The 18535-nt window shown below is 39.0% G+C and overlaps 1 long non-coding RNA gene across 4 annotated transcripts in view; it reads right to left on the bottom strand.

The window, feature by feature from the left end:
• Positions 1-18535, bottom strand: part of LOC121911526 — a 92950-nt gene that overhangs the window by 68259 nt on the left and 6156 nt on the right. The window contains exon 3 of one of the 4 annotated variants that reach the window (XR_006099885.1): positions 11306-11386. The exons of the other annotated variants lie outside the window; for them this stretch is intronic. This is a non-coding gene — a long non-coding RNA (uncharacterized LOC121911526). The remainder of the gene's footprint in view (positions 1-11305; positions 11387-18535) is intronic. 4 annotated transcript variants of the gene reach the window in all.

Raw genomic sequence — 18535 nt, forward strand, 5'->3', positions numbered from 1 at the left:
ATAAAGAGCCAGAATAGAAAAGAAGAATGAGTAGAACGTAAAAGAAAAGCAGATGACAGAGAGCTGAGAGAGACTGGAGAGAGAAAGAATGAAATGCATCAGCGGTATGGCTTGGCTGAGTCATCGGTAACCACCACTTCCTCCAACGCTCTGTAAGAGCTCTACTAATGACTGGCCAACTTCTGAGGCAAACACACACACACACACAGTCAAAAAAAACACAAGAATCTCCCACTTAAGCTGGAATCTTTCTTCCTCTTTCAGCTTCAAACTGCAACTCAAACTCTTTTCCCTCCAAGGAGGGCTCTGTGTGTGTGTGTGTGTGTGTGTGTGTGTGTGTGTGTGTGTATGTGAAAGAGGGAGAGTTTGTGTATTTGTGAGCCTGAGAAATCGACCCCTGAGCTGACCTTATTGTGTGTGTGTCATGAGAAACAGCACAATCTGTGGCTAAATTCAAAAATAAACGGCTTTTCCTTTTCCCAGAATTCCCACAGGTTTGAGCTTAGCCTCTATCCATCAAGGAAAGGGTTACTGATCCCACAACTTCATACACATATTGTACTATATGTTGCTGGGAAAAAAAAAATCAAATTGAATGCCTGAATTTGAGAAATATTTGCTTTTTTTCCCAAAGCAAAATAACAAATTAATCTCACGATGAAATCAAATCAAATCAAATGAAAAGTTGACTTCATAAGAAAATTGCTCAATTTAGCATACTCAGGGGGTTTTGCTGCAGCAGACTTACTTGGTCTGAGATGACCAGTTGATCATGAACTTATATCCCACTGAGTTGGTTCTTTCACTGTATGACTCTTTTCTACAACATTTCAACGTTTAACACTATCCCATTATTGTCACTATAATGGCCGCTGTTTAGTAAAAGTTACATATAGTCACTCTTTAAGTACAGGACATATTTTGTGTAGCTTAGCAGTCCAACGGGTAAGAATATGCCCTCTGTACAACTGTAAAGCTCACATTTGATCTGCATGCAAATAGAAATGTAAAAAAAAGAAGACAGTTGGTGGTTTTAGGAGGAGTTATGCGCGGGAACTATTTCTTGACAAATAACATTTTATCCATCCACCCACCATGTCTGAGCAGCATCTCTGGCTAGTGCAGGTTGCCTGATACAGCACAGGTTTCAGTTTTGGTAATGTCGCTGTTACAACAAGACTTTGGGATGCTGCACACCGTCACTTCACCCAGCTGTTGTTTGCCAAGAAGTAGTTTCACCAAATGACTTTGGACTACAGGTGTGCTTGTGAGCTGTAGGTAGACATATTTTTTAACTTTGGACAGAGCCAGGCTACCCATTTCCCCCTGTCTTAACTCTTTATGCTAAGCTAAGCTAACCACGTCCTCACTCCAGCTCCTTATTCAAAGAGTGACTCTACACTTGATAAGTCTCTTGAGCCTCGACCACACCCAACCCAACAGCTAGGTGTAGTCCGGGGGGGGTTGTTGTAATTGTGATCACACCCAACTATGAGGTACCTTGGTACTATAGTTCTACGATACATCACTGCTGCACTGTGTGTAGAAAAAGCATGTTGTCACCACTAGTTGTCAGGACAAGCTAGATTATTAGACTGGGTGTAGTTACTCTTTAACCCCTTTCCCAAAATAACAAACTACTCATCCTTAAAACTTGTGTACTTTTTAAAAAAAAACGTGTCATGAGTGCACATCTGGGAGCAGTGAGAGATATCTGGCATTTGAGAAAACATCTGTTTGTTTCACTTCTAAGTTTGAGAAAGGTATACTTTGGCTTCCAGTTAGCAAAGAGCAAATTTAAATTTAAAAAAAACAACTAAAAAACATTTTGTTACGTGAGTAAAGTCACAGTGTGGCAGCAGTGTCAAAGCCACAGTGAACGGCAACAGCGAAGCTCGGTCAGTAAAACTCTGAGACCGAAACTGGTATTGAAGTTGATGGGGAAAGTAGAGGTTTTCACAACCTTCAAATCTGGTGACCTACGATGACTTGTGAATCATTGCAGATTGATAGGTCTTTGATTCTAGGCGGGGTCCTGTCTGACAGGCTCAGGCCGCTGGGGGCTGCAATTTCTTTTACTGTAATTCACCAGGGGCTCGACTGGAAATGGTTTCGTTTGATGTCATTCTCTTTGATATATTTATATATATATATATATATTTATATATAATATAAAAAAACTAGGCAGAGAACTTGAAACATCTGCACCCTCAGCTCGACCGACACTTTCTGTGACATTTACATGCTTGTCATGTCGCACTTGGTTATATATATCAGAACAGAGGCAAGCAAATTGAAAATCATTGTATCATCCTGCTGTTTCTCTTGTCCTTATCAACTCTGATACAGTTTTAGCAGTGTAAAAAGGCAACCAACTTGAAATCATAACACCACAATACCAAAAAAGTGTGAATCTCAAATTTGACCACTGTTTCATTGTTTATATTCACAACATAAATCAGACTGCCTCTGGGGTAATTGTGATACAAATGAATTCCTGCCCTCTCAAGCTCCATCTCCATCCGGAGGAAACCATGGGAACTTTGTAAATACACACATCCTCCTCTGCTGTTCCCACGCTTTTCACAACACACACTCATATTACACAGATTATCATATACCCATATAACACACAGGCAAGTACAAGACTTGGATATGATCATTAATGTGTAGTCACACTAGCAGCGACAGAATGCAGAACACGCCCAGATCATTACACCGGATGCCACTGCAGATCATCCTGGTTAATTTCTATATATAAACATACAGGATATGACAGTTCTGCACTGTTACTACTGCACTACAGGCTGTATACACCCGTTTCTGGTAGAAGCTCGTCAAATCAGAAGGTACCCTGCATTACCACTATACAGCCCATTCACATTCCAGCTTACAAAATACAGTATATTGTAAATATGAATTAAAATATGGTACAATAGAGTGTGTGGTGCCAGCTCAGTCAATAGTGCTGAGACCAAAACTGGAACTATCATTGCAACTGATGGGCAACATGCAGGTGCTCATCACCCGATGCTGATTTGATTTGCAAATGACACACAGACTAAACAAGACAAAGAGTCTTCAGCCATGCTAGCTGCTCTTTGAGGCTGTGCAGTGGTGCTTTGTGAAATGATAACATCAGCATACTTACATGCCCACAATGACAATGCTAATATGCTCATGCATAATAACGATGTAGGTATAACGATATTGTATATTCAAGCAATTAACAGTGACCTTTAATATTAGTAAATTACCATTAAGTTGATTATTATAGAACAACCGGTATGGCAGTAATGAAAGACTTTCTCTTTTCAACAGTTGGTTTCTGGTAGCCTTTTCCTGGGGAAAATTCACAGAGAGTGATACACTTTAGATTTTGTGTTTGGTATAAACAAAAGGAATAACTGGGTCAAGTCAGTCTGAGCAACCTGCAAAGAAAACAGCGCCTTCACAGAAACTGAAACATTAGAAACTTCATCAAGATGTTTTCTTTATCAGGAAGACATTGAAGTACTGCCCACATATTTTGTCTGACAGGTTATATCAATAATGTTCAGGTGCAAAGAAAGAAAAAATAAAATGGAGAGCTTGATGATACATGTTCAGTCTTGTTTAGAGCTTCTGAATGTTCAGGGTCCCAAAATTAATACTGGATCATGTGTAAAAATGTTACTGAGGTTTAAGTTTGTGTCCAGTTACACATTGTATTTTATAAATTTTTATTTCTGTAAAGTATTTTTTAGAAGTATTGCAGCATCTTTGCTTCACCGACATGCTGGTATGCAGACTCAGTGCATAAAGAAAGTAAGACTTTGATAAAATGCTGGCTCAGCACACTGCTCATTGTGGGAGGATTGTGGGAGTTTGAGTCTACAGATGAGTCAAGGAGAACCATTACACATAATATCAGAATGAATAGCACAGCAGTCTATTTTAGTATCCGTGTGGGAATCAATCCTTCAACCGTCACGTAGTCGTTTTTGAGTTATACGCCCAAATATTATAGTTCTTGTGCTTATTTTTAAGAAGTCCTTGTACTTGTTCTGCCTTTATTGAACCTTTTTTAAATTACTGGTATTGTTAAAACTGTAGTTAACATGGATGTTTTATTACCTGTTTGGTGCCAAAGATGCAACACATATGCATGTATACATAATATTAGATTTTGAAGTCAAGTGGTACGTTGCTGATATGGTGGAGGTTCCTCAATTATCACAATTACAGAGTCTGAAAAAGATGTAATGTAAATATATTTTATTTCGCATATTTTGTTTATGCATTGGTAAACCAATTCTTCAAATGAAGGCAATAATACATTTCAGACCTCCTCCTACCACTGAATAGGCTTGGTTTCTCACAACAGACACAGCTGGTAAACACATAAAAAAAACACATCTGGCTTGCATGGGCAGTTTAAGTGTCACATGATGGTCCAAAATAAATTGGAGGCATTTATAAAAGGAAATGAATACAACTGTTCAGTACAAAGAAACACTAAGTCTTTCAAGGCACTGAGCAGGATTTTCCTCCTTAAAAAAATGCCACATAATTACTTTTCCTACTAAGTCATTACTTACAGCTGGTTAGTAGTCAGTCAGCGTCTGTGTCTGCAGCGATCCTGCCTTCCGCCTGTATTACCTAACCCTTTCCTAACCTCAACTATGTTGTTATATTAACATTTTTACCTGAGGATGTGTGTGTGTGTGTGTGTGTGTGTGTGTGTGTGTGTGTGTGTGTGTGTGTGTAGGCTATGCATGTGTACTTTTACATGTGAACTCATGCATACTAACTTGCAAAGTGTATAGAGACTCTTTGGGTGATGTGCACTTTAAATAAAACTGAAGTTGAAGTTGATATTACAGTTCCTGTATCATTTCTGAATGTAAAGGACACCTTATAGGCCTTTTGGCAGTGGCTTTGTGAGTGTGCAGTGCCTGAAACAAGTACCACAGATTGTATCTTGTGAGAAAATGATTCTTTGAAACAGCAACTTTCAGTTGTTATGGCTGCTGTGTTACATTTGCAAAACTGGTCACCTGATAAATGTAAGTCAATATTTACTCGCCTTAAAGCCTCAGTTTGGTCCAACAACTTTGGTATCTTGCTATATGTTTTACTTAAATTTCACCCCTCAGGTCTGAGCATGACTCCATCCACTGCATGATTTAGAAAAATGTAAAAAAGTCGGTAAGGGGCTGAGGGGTGGGGGACATGGATATGTGAGGCAGGAGGGCAGGAGTTGCTCAGTAACATCACCCTGGCCAGAAAAGGATGATGATGATGACGATGAGGACGAGGATGAGGATGAGGATGAGAGGAAGACAAACAGTGTGACGACATTTAAAACTGTCTGTTTTTAACTTGGTTTATTTTAACACGAAGACAGTTTTAGCTTCAGGAGCTAACAGTAACACCGACCTGCAGAGCTACGGACATGTTCAGTAACGGTGGAGCTCAGGTTACACCGCGATTTAATGTTTAAAATAAGAATTTACCGGCTGATAACTGCAGGAACAGACAGCCGGAGAGAGAGCTACATGACGAAATGTGAAGAGATTTCACGAGATTTACACAAGATTTCTGCTGTTTTTGTGGCTGCCAGCAGCGTTTCCTCCTGCGGACAGTCACAGATGGAGAGATTTCCTACAGCATGTCAGTGCTGCTGTTAGCTGCTGTTAGCTGCTGAAGCTAAAACTGTCTTGATCAGCATATATTTGAAAATAAACGTGGGGCCGGGGGGAGTTATCATTATACCATTTACATAAATTTCATGACGTAGAGAACTAAACGATCGACTGTACGTCAGCATTGGCCCCACCTTTTCAGGGCTGATTTTAAACAGCAGATGACAGGTTGAGCCATTTTCAACCCATGTGATGCCAGTTTTTATTAATTTGGGGTCAGTGTCAATATTAACACCAGAATTGATGTGTTTCATCACAGTACAGCCATATAATTTAGTTTACAGCTGTAAAAACACTTTTTAGTGTACCTCTTTGAGCAATTAGCATAAAGTTAGCTTGTCTAAAGGTTGATTTATCATCAATCAGAACTGGTTTGTTGACTTGTTGTCCGATCAAATCAGATATCAAAAGGGTTTTCAGTTGTTCTAAACAGCTACACTCAAAGGCGCATCATAGAGAAGGGGGGGGGGTATGATGTCTTTTAAATGTTGGGATAATGGCGCATATTTTGCATAGTCTACCCTGTTCACATTAAAAGTGACAGAAATGGTTATGTCAAGAAATCTAAAAAGAAAGCCAGAGAGACAAGTTAAAACCCTGACGACTCTCTCATCTGGGCACAGCTGGCCAATCACTACATGAAGTGGGTGTGAATGTCAGATTGTCCATTTTGGCCCAGCACAGCAACACCTAATCCAACCTCAGAAAGGTGCGGGGGGGATTCGATTCGATCATACAACAAGCACGTCTGACAGAGAGTACCGGCCCTTTAAGTTTATGAGCTGGCCAGCTTCTCACATATGAAATGGTATTACTTTGACTATGTCATTCTGGCAAACAACAATGAGCCGAAAGCAGGGAAAGCTAAAGAGAACTGTTGAAAGTCAGATAAAAGATCAGTATCGTTTTCCTTTCTGTGTGCACTTTACAGACAGGTCCATATGCTAAATACCTTTGATTATCTCAAACAAAGCAAAAGATAACAGCTAGCTTGCGTTTATCAGAAATTTAAAAAAAAAAAAAATTCCAGTGATGATAAAGTTGCCTTATACACATTGTCTTGTTTTTTGCCAACACTGTCATTAACATAAGATTGTAATCTGAAGCATTACCTATTTTTAACAAATGCTGAATCACAGGTCTGAATCGCGCTAACTGCTAACATAACACTTTGCTATCTGAGTGATCCATTGTGTAGTAATAAATTTCCTTATTGAAAAACAAAATATGTGGCTTCTAAAAGCCACAACATTTATATTATATTACGAAAAGTGAAGAAGACTCTCTTTTAGCAGAACATTTTCATCTGTCCGTCTCTCCACCAGTCGTTTCCGTCTCATCAAAATAGCACTTAATCCCTATCCTCTGTAATCTGAATCACTATGAATTTGCCATTACTTATTGCTGCTGTTGACGTATAATGGAACAGTTTGTCTGGTGATGTTTTACCATGGAAACACTGTTGGGAAGGAGGACTCAGTGGAGATTTCACAACTAGTGGGAATGGACTAGCACCCACGCACTAATTTGCTGTATCTCTGTGTATACATATATATATATATATTTCGAAACTGGACAGTTCTGCAAAACCCTGGATTATGTTCCATGACAATGTTGTTAAATTTGTGGCTTTCCACAATGCCTGTGCATGGCAAATACATTATGATTAAGAATAGGGAAAGATAATGGTCATATATATAAATATATATAATATGGTTGTGGTTAATAAACTCTGGTTACAGTATGGTTATAGATAGACAACATAAACACTAGGCAAGCTTAACTTGCTGACACTAACTAACAATGGAAATAAGTCTCAATAAACCTAAACTCTGGTCTTCTGTATGAAAGTCAGGTGCATCCATCCACCTCCCCGACCTCCACACTCAAGGACATAGTATGCTTGAAAAGAACTGGTTAGTACGATGTGTTGTTCGACTACATCTGAAGGTAAAAGTGTTTCTGTGCTAAGTAAAAAGCCTGCTGTCATAGAAAGTGGCAAGATGCAAAGGAATCATACAAATGGGGATAAAACAGCACATACTTTTGGACAGTTTGGTGTTGCGCCCATTTGTACATACTTAAAGTGACAGTTTAAAAAAAAGAGATTGAGAGAGAAATTCAAATCCTGCCCACCTCCAAACACCTGGCCAATCACTGGGTGAAGTGGACATGAATGTCAGATTGTTTGTTTTGGAAAGTTACAAAAATTCTTAAAAGCAGTTCGACGTAGACAAAAGTTGGAAACGTGAATTGAAAGGGGATTTCAGATGCCGTCTGGCCATCAGACAAGCACTTCGGATGAAGCATACTGACAACTTTCTGCCTCGTTAACTAAACACTACTTCCTGTGTTGAAACTGAACATTGCAATTGGACATAAATATTCAATATGAGCGCACATCCGAGGATACCGGGCTGTGTCACTTTAATGTTGCGGTTTTTGCAGTTCAGGCAGCAACTACTGTAAATCAAAGTTACAAAGGCACCTACACGGGTGAGTCATGAAGCTGAATGGGTAGTGTGCGTCAGCTTTAGTAGAAATCGAAAGTCATCATTTTCGTGAGTTTAAAAAGCCAAATAAGAACCTACAGAGCAACGTAAAGGTCAAGCAGTCGCTGCCCTTCTGGCTTTTACATCAGATGCAAACTACAAAAATCCATAAGGTGACAAAAAAACTCTCTAAATCCATGAAAACACAAAACACAACAGGATATTTTACTTAGCAACAAAAACCAGCTACCACCTCCAAAATGACCATCAAGACTCAATTATCTTACCTCACTCCCCATCCGCCACATTCCTTCTGCCTCCCCTCAAACTCTCTTCCCTCTCCATCCAGTCTATGAAAGTCCAGATGGTCTGGGTCATGAGTCAGTGGGAGCAGAGGATCTGACTCACCTCCTCATGAGTCTAAACACTATTAATTTCCAGGTGGTACAAAGAGACACTATTGTGTTTCTGTTTAGCCTACTAAGACACATGGACAGACAGCAGAGGGGGGTATGAGAAAACGTCAGAAAACGTGGGTCATCTTGTGTCAGTATGGAAATCTATGAGGATTTGCAATCGTATGAGACTGTGTCAGCGTGGGAGGTAATGTGTGTATTCCCAGACGTGGCGATGTGTACACTTCCCATGTACATGATTAATGCAAGAGTGAGACCATCAGGGTTGATGCTCCAGGTGGGATGTCTTTGTCTACACTGAGTGTCCACTAGTGACTCAGTCCCGCCAAAACTTCTACTTTGATCTGTTTAACAAAGTTGGTATTGGTACTGGTCCAGTATATGAGATTAGTGCATTACTACAGTATTAACAGTTATTGGCTAGACATGACTGAACTCTTTTCTTAGTCACTGCTGTCGAAAAAATGAAAAACTATGCAATTTTATAAACACTTAACAACAAAATAATTGAAATTTACACAAGTTTTAGAGGTTTTTAAGTATTTAGGAGTCGTTTTCTGTTATTCTGTAAATCACCTTAAAAGAGTCATTCCAATGTGATCTGAGTTTTCTGCTCTGAGCATTTTCCATCACTGTAATATTTCAAAATGTATTTTCTTCCATTTCTCAGTCTCATCTACTTTACCTTCATGTCACAAAGCATAAACAACTGGGGACTTCTAGTTGAGTCAGTAAAGATAACTCACCTCTGTGAGGAGGAAGCAGAAAACACCAGTACGCCAATAAAAAAGGGTAAAAAAATAAGCCTGTTTATATTCTGTTCACGTTTATATCAATGAGGAACACAAGCAAGACGAGACTGGAGGAGGCGTTTGATTTATGCTTTCTGATTGGAAACAAAAGCCAAAGTTTCCAGGTCACTGTGTCTGACTTTGACATTTTGCTTTCCAGTATAAAACTTTCAAATTAGGCAGTGTTTGTTAACCACAGCTCAAATACAGACTCTCAGATTCTGCCTGATGCTGTGTGGAAAACTGAATGGAAACTGAAGCTGCATTTCATATCAAGCGCCCTCTTTAAAGTTCATATTTTCCCAGTCATAAACAACTAAGATGAAGGAAAATTAGCACATAAAAAATATCTCACCCAAGTGATAAAAGCAAGGAAATAATCTGCAGTCCTGTGAAATGGTAGGTAATGAGATAATATCAAGCTGAAATCCTACTAATCCACATCGAAAAGAAAATAATTGTCATCCTGAGCCACAGTAGATTTTAAGAACAAAATCCCCAAATCTGAACAATGTGAAACATTTAATCTTTAGCTGATTTTTTCATATGTAGAGCACAACTTTGCCTAAAAATCCCTACATTTCCTCCCAGGTCACTGCTGAAACTAAAAACGGTACCCAGTTGTGTTTCAGTATGAAACAGTGATCTAGAAGATTGGGATTTACAGTATTCCACCCAAGTACTTGTAGGCTTGAGAGTTGGTTGTAATAAGTTTGCTGTTTTGTAGTTTATTGATAACAGCATTCGTGATTGATCAGTTTCATGGCAAAGAAGAAGCATCCAAACTTCCATAGAAACTTCTCAAAACACTCTGCTGTCCATCCATGTGCTCAGTATGCATCATATTTTCACCAGAATGTAAAAATATGACTAAATACACAACTTTTACAGTTAGCTGCACACAACTATGACGACAAATGTGACCAGCTTATTGTGCAAGCAACAGTAGAAGCTTTGTATATGTTTATTATTAATGTTCAAGTATTCTGAGCATACGGACTTATTTGAAAAGGTTTTACAGATGGCAACTAGATCAATGTATATACTGGAAGATCTCCTCCAAATGTACTTACAATGTAAGTGATGAGGGACAAAATCCACACTCCTCGTTTTACGAAATCATTTATTTGAAAGTTTATCTGAAGATTATGAGGCTTCTGCCATCTGAGTTAGTCAAATAAAGTGGATATCCCCCACAGTTAATCTTTTTAGTAAATAATCCCCTCTCTGTGTATTGACGGACAGTTTTCCCCTCTTCAGCTACAGTGGGAGGATCATAACAAAAAGAGGGAATTTGGCACCAGAGAGAGAGGAACTTTGAAAGATATTGACTTGATTTAACTCATTTGGATGGCTGAAGCTTCACATTAGCTACAAATAAACTTTTAAATACATTTTTGCACAGAAGGAGACTTGTGGATTTTGTCCCCCATCATTTACATTGTAAGTGCATTATGAAGGGATCTCTTAATGGCCACTATGAAGAGGAGGGATGATTACCGCGAAAAAAAACCACGTCAGTGTTCAATTGGCCACCTGACTGTTGTTTAAGGACAGATATGAAAAATTGTGAACCTAACCTTTAAGCCTGCAGGGGGAGATAAACACAGACAGGGTGGAGTACTCTTTTAATCCTAAATGGATGCCTTAACAGGTGCAGCTGCCCCTCTGTCCAACTGATACTGATACACATTAACATTCCTGCTGTGACACACACACACACACACACACACACACACACACACACACACACACACACACACACAATTAGCCTAATACACTGCCACAGCTGTGTCTCTGCTTTCACTTTCCTGAACTACTGTGTGAACCAAACCCTGACTGCTTCTCACTGCACTCCATTGTTGTCTTCAGATATACCAATCAATGCTGCCAGCTGACACCCGGCAACCAGTCAATACCTCCCATTCCCAAGGGGCGGGGTTTCAAACGATCACCCTCTGGAAATGATCTGGCAGTTGAAAGAATCCACTGATGATGTGCTGGAGGGCAGAAACACAGTTTTAATTCCAGCACACAGAAGCTCAGCTGATGGGAATGAAATGGAAAACACTGCCCTCTACTGGCAACAACCGAGACAACAGGGTCAATTTGGTGACTATTTAATCCATTTTAAACTTACTAATTGTTAATGACATGTTCAGAATCAAACATAATCTCCAAATAATGGTCAGTTACATGAAATACTACCCATTTTAAAATCATGATATCTTTTTTATGAGGCAAAAGTTTCAAATCACCATCAAAACACAAGAAGTAGTAAAGTAAGTCAATGTAAAGATGAGACTTTTTGTGGATTTCTAGAAAGATGTTGGGCTTTGGCTATAGACTCAAGTACTGTACATACTAAAACCCGCAGAAATTAATCTTGGGTGCCTTGAAAAGCATATTTAGTGATCTTATATCACGTTATATCACGAGATTTCTGTGTCGTGTATTAAGAATTGCTGCCATTCGGACCCACAAGTGTGCAGAGTTACACAGTGAAGATTTTTCTTTCCACCCTGGCAGAACTGCACTGTGACTCAGCCGATTCACGAGAAATTACATGTTATTTCTAAACAAGATGGTATCGGGGTAGTAGGAGGAGTTTATTGATTATTCTATGGTTACTATGAGTTTGCTGTAGCCTCCCCCACAAAGAGGTCAGAGGTCAGTGTTTGAGCCAAAGCCCTAAAGATGTAGCGATTAGGTGTCTTGCTCAAGGACACATTATACAGTAGATGCATGACTTTCTCATCTCAAGATTAAAATATTACTGCAGTAATGAGTAGTCCTGCAGAGAAAAGTACATTAAGAAAATTAAATACAATAAAATTCAATAAAATAGAGCTGGAGAAACAAAAACTGTGGGTAGGGAAAATAAAAAAATATGTTTCAAGAAGTGATTTAAATGTTGAAGGAAGCTTTTTAAAATTCTGCAGCTTTCATGTTCAAACAGCAGGTGGAGGCAAAGTAGTCCTGTAGGTTTGAGGCTGAAAGGCTGACCGGGGCAGTGGAGTGTGTGAGTGATAAACGAAACTGCTCTTGCACTGCGCTTGAGTAAAGCAGAAAACCCTCAACTTTCACTAACCAACAGTAAAAGTTAGTATGGTCGTTTCCCCAATTATTTTTCTGCTGATTTATCTTTATTTTATCCCCACTTCAGCTCCAGACTGGAAATTATGTTGTTGTTTTTTAAATTCTGCTGAATAAACCTAGTTTAATATGATCATATTTACCTGATGTGTTCTTTTTATATGATAAAAGTGAGAACTTTGCTGCAGCAGCTGACTGCAGTGGGGCAGGATGCAGAAGCGGACGTGGATCCGTCATGACTAAACGTCATGACTGTGTTCTTCCAGTAAGTGGCGCTATAAGCCTGTGTTCAGCATTGGGTAGTGACAGTTCATAATCCATTCATGTAGGTACAGTATCATGTACCGAATACTGTGCAGAGTCAAAAATGAAACAGAAAACTACTATATTTTTTCTAAATTTTAAGTCTTTTCAGATCTTAAAGATGATATTTACAAACAGAAACTCTGAACATTCATATCAGACTCTTTGTTGGTCAACATTTGCGATATAAAAAGCTGTTTTTAAGAGTAAATTATGGAGAATTATGTGACTAAGGCGTACAATAAAGATAAAACACAAGATAGTACAATCAGCCATATTTGTTCTGCACATTGTAAGTTTGCTTTGGCTTTGACCTTTGACCTTTACCTATACTATGTGTGCTCACAGGAAGTCGCTCCATCATCAGCTCAGTGAAATGAGTAGCAGATACCGTATGTAAATGCATGTGAGGCAACAACTATTTTGCATAAAAAAGATAAGCAATTGACGCGTGAAAAACTTTTTTTCTCCTTTTTCTGAACAGAGTTTCAGGCTCCGCCACCACCACTTCCTCTGCTGTGAAGCCACTGGGTGCAGGTCTTTACTGGAAACCAGTAGCTCTGACTAAAAACCCCACAGTAGTAGAGTACGGTGCACTTGTGGTAGCCGTTACATACCGACATCTTGCACAGAGTGAGACAGTTAACCCCTCAGTGGTGTCGACACAAGAACTGTCACACATTCTCCATCCTGCCAACTGTAGCCAGTGGCTATGTCTTACTGGAAACCAGTAGTTTTGACTGTATAGTGTGGTTGCCCAACAAAATCACCCTACAAATAGGTGTGAGAGAACTGTTATTGCTACATTTCTGACAAGAGCATTTTACTGTCATTGCAATCGATTCAGGAAGAGGATTTGTTTCAAAGTTCAAGTACTGATAACAGACATGGGAGTGTTACCTATTAAGGTATAAAAATGAACATTGCTGCTGTTGCTGCAAACACTGTAGTTTCTCTGATTGGACTGGAAACTAAAAGAGTTCCTGATGGTGTTACTGTACAAATGATGTATACCCCAACCTCCACCTACACAGAACAACTCTGCAACTATAGCAAAACTGCAGCCTTAGATCAGTTTATGTTTATTACTTCATGGTCAGACCATCGGGATAGGCCTCAAAATTCTTCCTTGCCACCACCAAGCAAATGTTGCATCTGAGAATGCAAGACCAGTTCTCTCCGGGTTTTTCTGGATGTCAGTACTCCCCAACTAGCATATACACTGTATGCAACACAATTCTTATGGCTAAAAAAGGTAGAAATATGGCTCATTGACAAAATTTAATGGCTGATTTGTTGTGCTGTAAGCACTCTGTGCAGCCAAATCTGAAACTTTGAGAAATGCTTTTAAGAAACAGAAAGGAATGAAAACATAACTCTCTGCAAGCACAAGTACAGTAACACCCAACAGTTACAAAACAACCACCCACATAAACTGCATATTCTTTGTGTCATCAACTGAAACATACGGTTAAATTTGGAGTGTGATAAGATAGGAATGCTGCTGACAAACTAGGCTGATGAGCTTGCCTCCAAAGCTATTGTACTTTCACTTTACAAAGAAAATAAAAAGGATAAAAGGTTACAGCTGGCTGCAGGAGCAACAGGTATGCACACACACACACACTGCACCCACTCATTCAGTGTGAGCACTCTCAAACACTCACAAATAACCAAAACACACTGATACACAAGTCAGTGAAAATACAAACATACACTCTCCTCACACATTCATGCAAAATCTTCTTGTCATGAGAAAATTTCATGAAACAAACGTTGTGGTTTTCATGTTTTAACCTCAGTAGAAGGATCTTGCAGCTTCAGGGAACTCATCAACCCTCAGGCTCTCAGAAAACACTCAAACCCTATTGGCTAATCTGAAACATGCAACACAACGCCCGTCAACGCCACCACAAATAGGACTGCTAGTATTAGTTCCTGAAAAGTCGAGATGTTGGAGATAACTGGTTTAAGCCTGACATGGGTAATGTGTCAAAATACAAGTTTGAGAGTGACAGAAGAGGAAGTTTTATTTCTCCCTGTGCTGTAAGTGACGTATTGTGTGCGTTTGCATTAGCGTGCACTATGATAATGCCTGTACTGTACATGAACTCACGGCCACACTACAAACAGAAGCACCCTGTCAGTCAACATGTTATCACCATGGTAATGCCCACACTGACATGGCATGTTCTGACTCATATTTACAAGTAGAGCTGCCAATTTTGAGCTGGTGTTCAGTATTCTTAATCCAGTTATTTTTATGCCAATCGTTTCCTGAATTCAGTATTTCCCCCAAAAATATTCTTCTTGTCAGGGTGAAAAGATTCTAACATTACTTAAACCTGCATTAACTGATTTTTTGGCCACTTGGGGGCAGCAGAAACAAACTGTAAACACAACACTGACATATCATCACCTTTTAAGGTGATGTCATGAAGTTGTTAGCGAACTGTTGCTTCTTTACACATGCAGCATTTACAGAACTTTGTCCTTCATTTGAAGTCCTGTTTCTGTCCACCTGGTGAATATAAGTCCTATATTCACTCTGTTTTAGCTCTGTTTTTGGTCTCCACTGACTCCTGAGGGAAATATCTGGCTCTTCAGCTGTGTTGACCAGATAGTCTACAGCTAACTGTGTCTGTTAGCCCTCTGGTGCTGAGCAGGTAGTGTACAGTGAATTTTTAAGACCCTTTTTGACTGAAACGGACGAAAACAAACACTATGAGAACGCTGAGAGTGAACCGAAACAGTAAAGTTGCAGCCAGACAGCTAAACAATAAGCTGAAACTCGCTATAAAGCTCCATAAAGCCGAGGGGAGCTGAAGAGCTGCTGATCATTTCATATATTGGTAATAAGAAAAATATTGATTATAACCGTTTTAAGGAATAGTTTGACAGTTTGAGAAATAAGTTAGTTTTGCAGAGAGTTAAAAGGTCGATACCACTTTCACATCTGTCTGTTTAGTATGGAGCTGGAGCCGGAAAAAATTAGCTTAGCATAGCATGAGGACTGAAAGCAAGGGGAAACAGCTAGCCTGGCTCTATATCCAAATTTCAAAAATACACCTACTAAATAACTTACTGTATCTCAACTCTTAACACAAACAGAAATTTCAAAACCAACAATAACTATTAATTTCATCACAAGACCCTAAAACTCTCCACTGAAACTACTACTGCTCGAAATGAAACATAGTGGCTGCTAAGGGAAAATCCATGGACATAAAGTGTCAATAAAATACATGTTGCATCAGTGACTTTTACCCTCTGCGGTTTAGAAAAGGTTTCATAAGACCAAAGGCAGTGAAAGAGGAGGGACACATAGAGGAACCATACACTCCTTCAACTGAAGTGACATTTTGAATCACACCCTTTTGTAGAATCTGATGAGAAAAAAAAATCTAATAATTTGAGATTAAGGAATTCCAATAGAAAACAAGAGGTGTTATTTTTCAATGAATGAGGTACGTACTTAAACACACTGAATGAAGCACAGATTCAGGCTGTGAATCGGAGCCAATAAGGATTACAAATGATTCCACCACCAGTTCCTGTGACAGTGAGATGACTCGAGTTGATTTCATTATGTGTGTGCGTGTGATGTAAAATCTACCTTTGTTTTCGTTGCTGCACAAATAGACACAAGCTTTACTTTCATTTGAATGAGCTACTGTATCTGTGGTTTGCATCTTGCTCTGCAACATAAAGAGCAGCAGTAGCCTCTAAAGGCATCTGCTGACAGCATGCTCAGGGAAGTGAAGTGACTACTGGCTACTGTAGTATAGTCTAAGCCAAAGGTTTCCAGACCTTGATACCTTTTCTGTAATTGAACAGACGTTACTGCAAGCGTAGTACTTTTGTTCAAAGGATCCCACAGTAATTTGGCCTGCTGTTCCAAAGATGTTTCCCAAATTTTCTCTTTCTTTTGCTCACATGTTCAGATGGTCTAAGGTTGGTGGTGATGGATAACAAAAGTTTAATCTCTCAGAGCCACCATTGAGGACATCTTGGCCTTGGCAATATAAAAGTTTTTAATGATATAAAGAGGAGTTTACATTCTAAAATTGCACACCTACAGTCTCTCACATTTGAGGTTTTTAGCTATGTTAGCAGCATGGCTGTTGGGGTAGCAATATCAGTGTGTCAGTCTTTAGTCCAGAAAAAATATCTCAACAAATTCTACATGTATGCCATTCATTTTTGTACTGACATTCATGAACTCCAGAGTTTGAATCCTACTGACTTTGGTGATCGTCTGACTTGTATTCTAGTGCCACTATGAGGTTCACATTTGTGACATATCTCAACAACTATTAAATGGATTGCCACTACTTTGGTATAAGACCAAATACCTGCAAAACCAATAACTTCCCCTTCATTCTCAGCTGTACTTTGTGTTTTGTGCTAATTGGCAAATGCTAACTAAAATGGTTGACATGGTAAACATTATATCTGCTTTACATCAGCATGTAAGCATTGTCATTGTGGGCATGTTAGCTGACATTAGCATTTAGCTTAAAGCACCTCTACAGTCTCATAGAGCTGCTGGAATGTATGTAGACTCTTAAGTCTTGTATAAGGCTAATTAGGATATTTTTAGAACAAACACCTTAAAACTGACATTTAAAAAAAGTAATTTTGTTTTTCCCATCTAACCAAATTTACAGAAACTATAAACAGTTGAATGAATAGCCAAATAATTTTGTGAGCAATTCATTTGAATTTGGTGGAGTTGGTTGGTGGCTAGTGAAAATTTTATTAGCTGGATGGGGCTGGGGCTGAACACAAGAACAAAAGAAAGACATGAAAAACTCTCTAGGGAATCATAAAAAGAACTTATATAAAGTATAAATAGAATTTAAATGGAACTTAAAATACAACAGAAATGTTCAGATTGTTTGGAAACATACAAAGTGCAAACAAAAGTTTCATGAATAATACCCAACATAAAGCAAATACAGCCTCAAAATGTGTAGATACTTTTGAAACAAATACACGACTAGTAACGAAAACCTTTCACATGACTCAATTTAAAACCAAAACATATCAATGCTCTGGGCAGGTGTCACCATGGGCTCAGTGCATTCGATGGGGGTGCTGGGAGCATTTTAACCACAGCTCGTTCCAGGAAATAGTGAAATTGACTTGTTATATTAGCGCCGTACCCATCAATGCTCTAGCGTGTTCCGACTGTGATGATCACTCGCTGTGCAAAATTAATTACTTTTAATCACTTTTCCATTTTGGTTGATTTTTGATTGTGGTTGTTGATTATTTAGGCCTAATTTGGTTCATGTTCCTGTATTTGTCTCTTTATAAAGTCCTTCAACACATGAAAATGATGATAAATGAGCTAAATCTCACCTGCTTGTGAAGGATGAAACTGAACTTGGACTGAACTTCACACCTTTATCTCTCAGCTTTCTCTGCTTCCGGCTGCATCTCCATAGCAACATCTCTGGTGTACATTTCCCCTAATTTGTCTATACGGAGGCACAGCACGGAGCGAGGTTTAATCAGCCAGATCCTGCTCAGACTTTATTTCCATGCTCACCAACGCTCAGTAAAACAGTTGAATATCACAGTGATACTAGAGAGGGCATTATTTAGTGTGATCATGGTTACAACACACTTCACTATGGTAAATTAATTCCTAGAGGGCTTAAAGCTTTATACAGCAGTCACATATGGATATAGATTAATCAAGGAGACACAAGGAAGAATTAGAGTGTTAAAAATAGATATGT

Source organism: Thunnus maccoyii, chromosome 14 (genome assembly GCF_910596095.1).
Source record: "Thunnus maccoyii chromosome 14, fThuMac1.1, whole genome shotgun sequence".
In the NCBI taxonomy this organism is placed as follows: Eukaryota; Metazoa; Chordata; class Actinopteri; order Scombriformes; family Scombridae; genus Thunnus; species Thunnus maccoyii.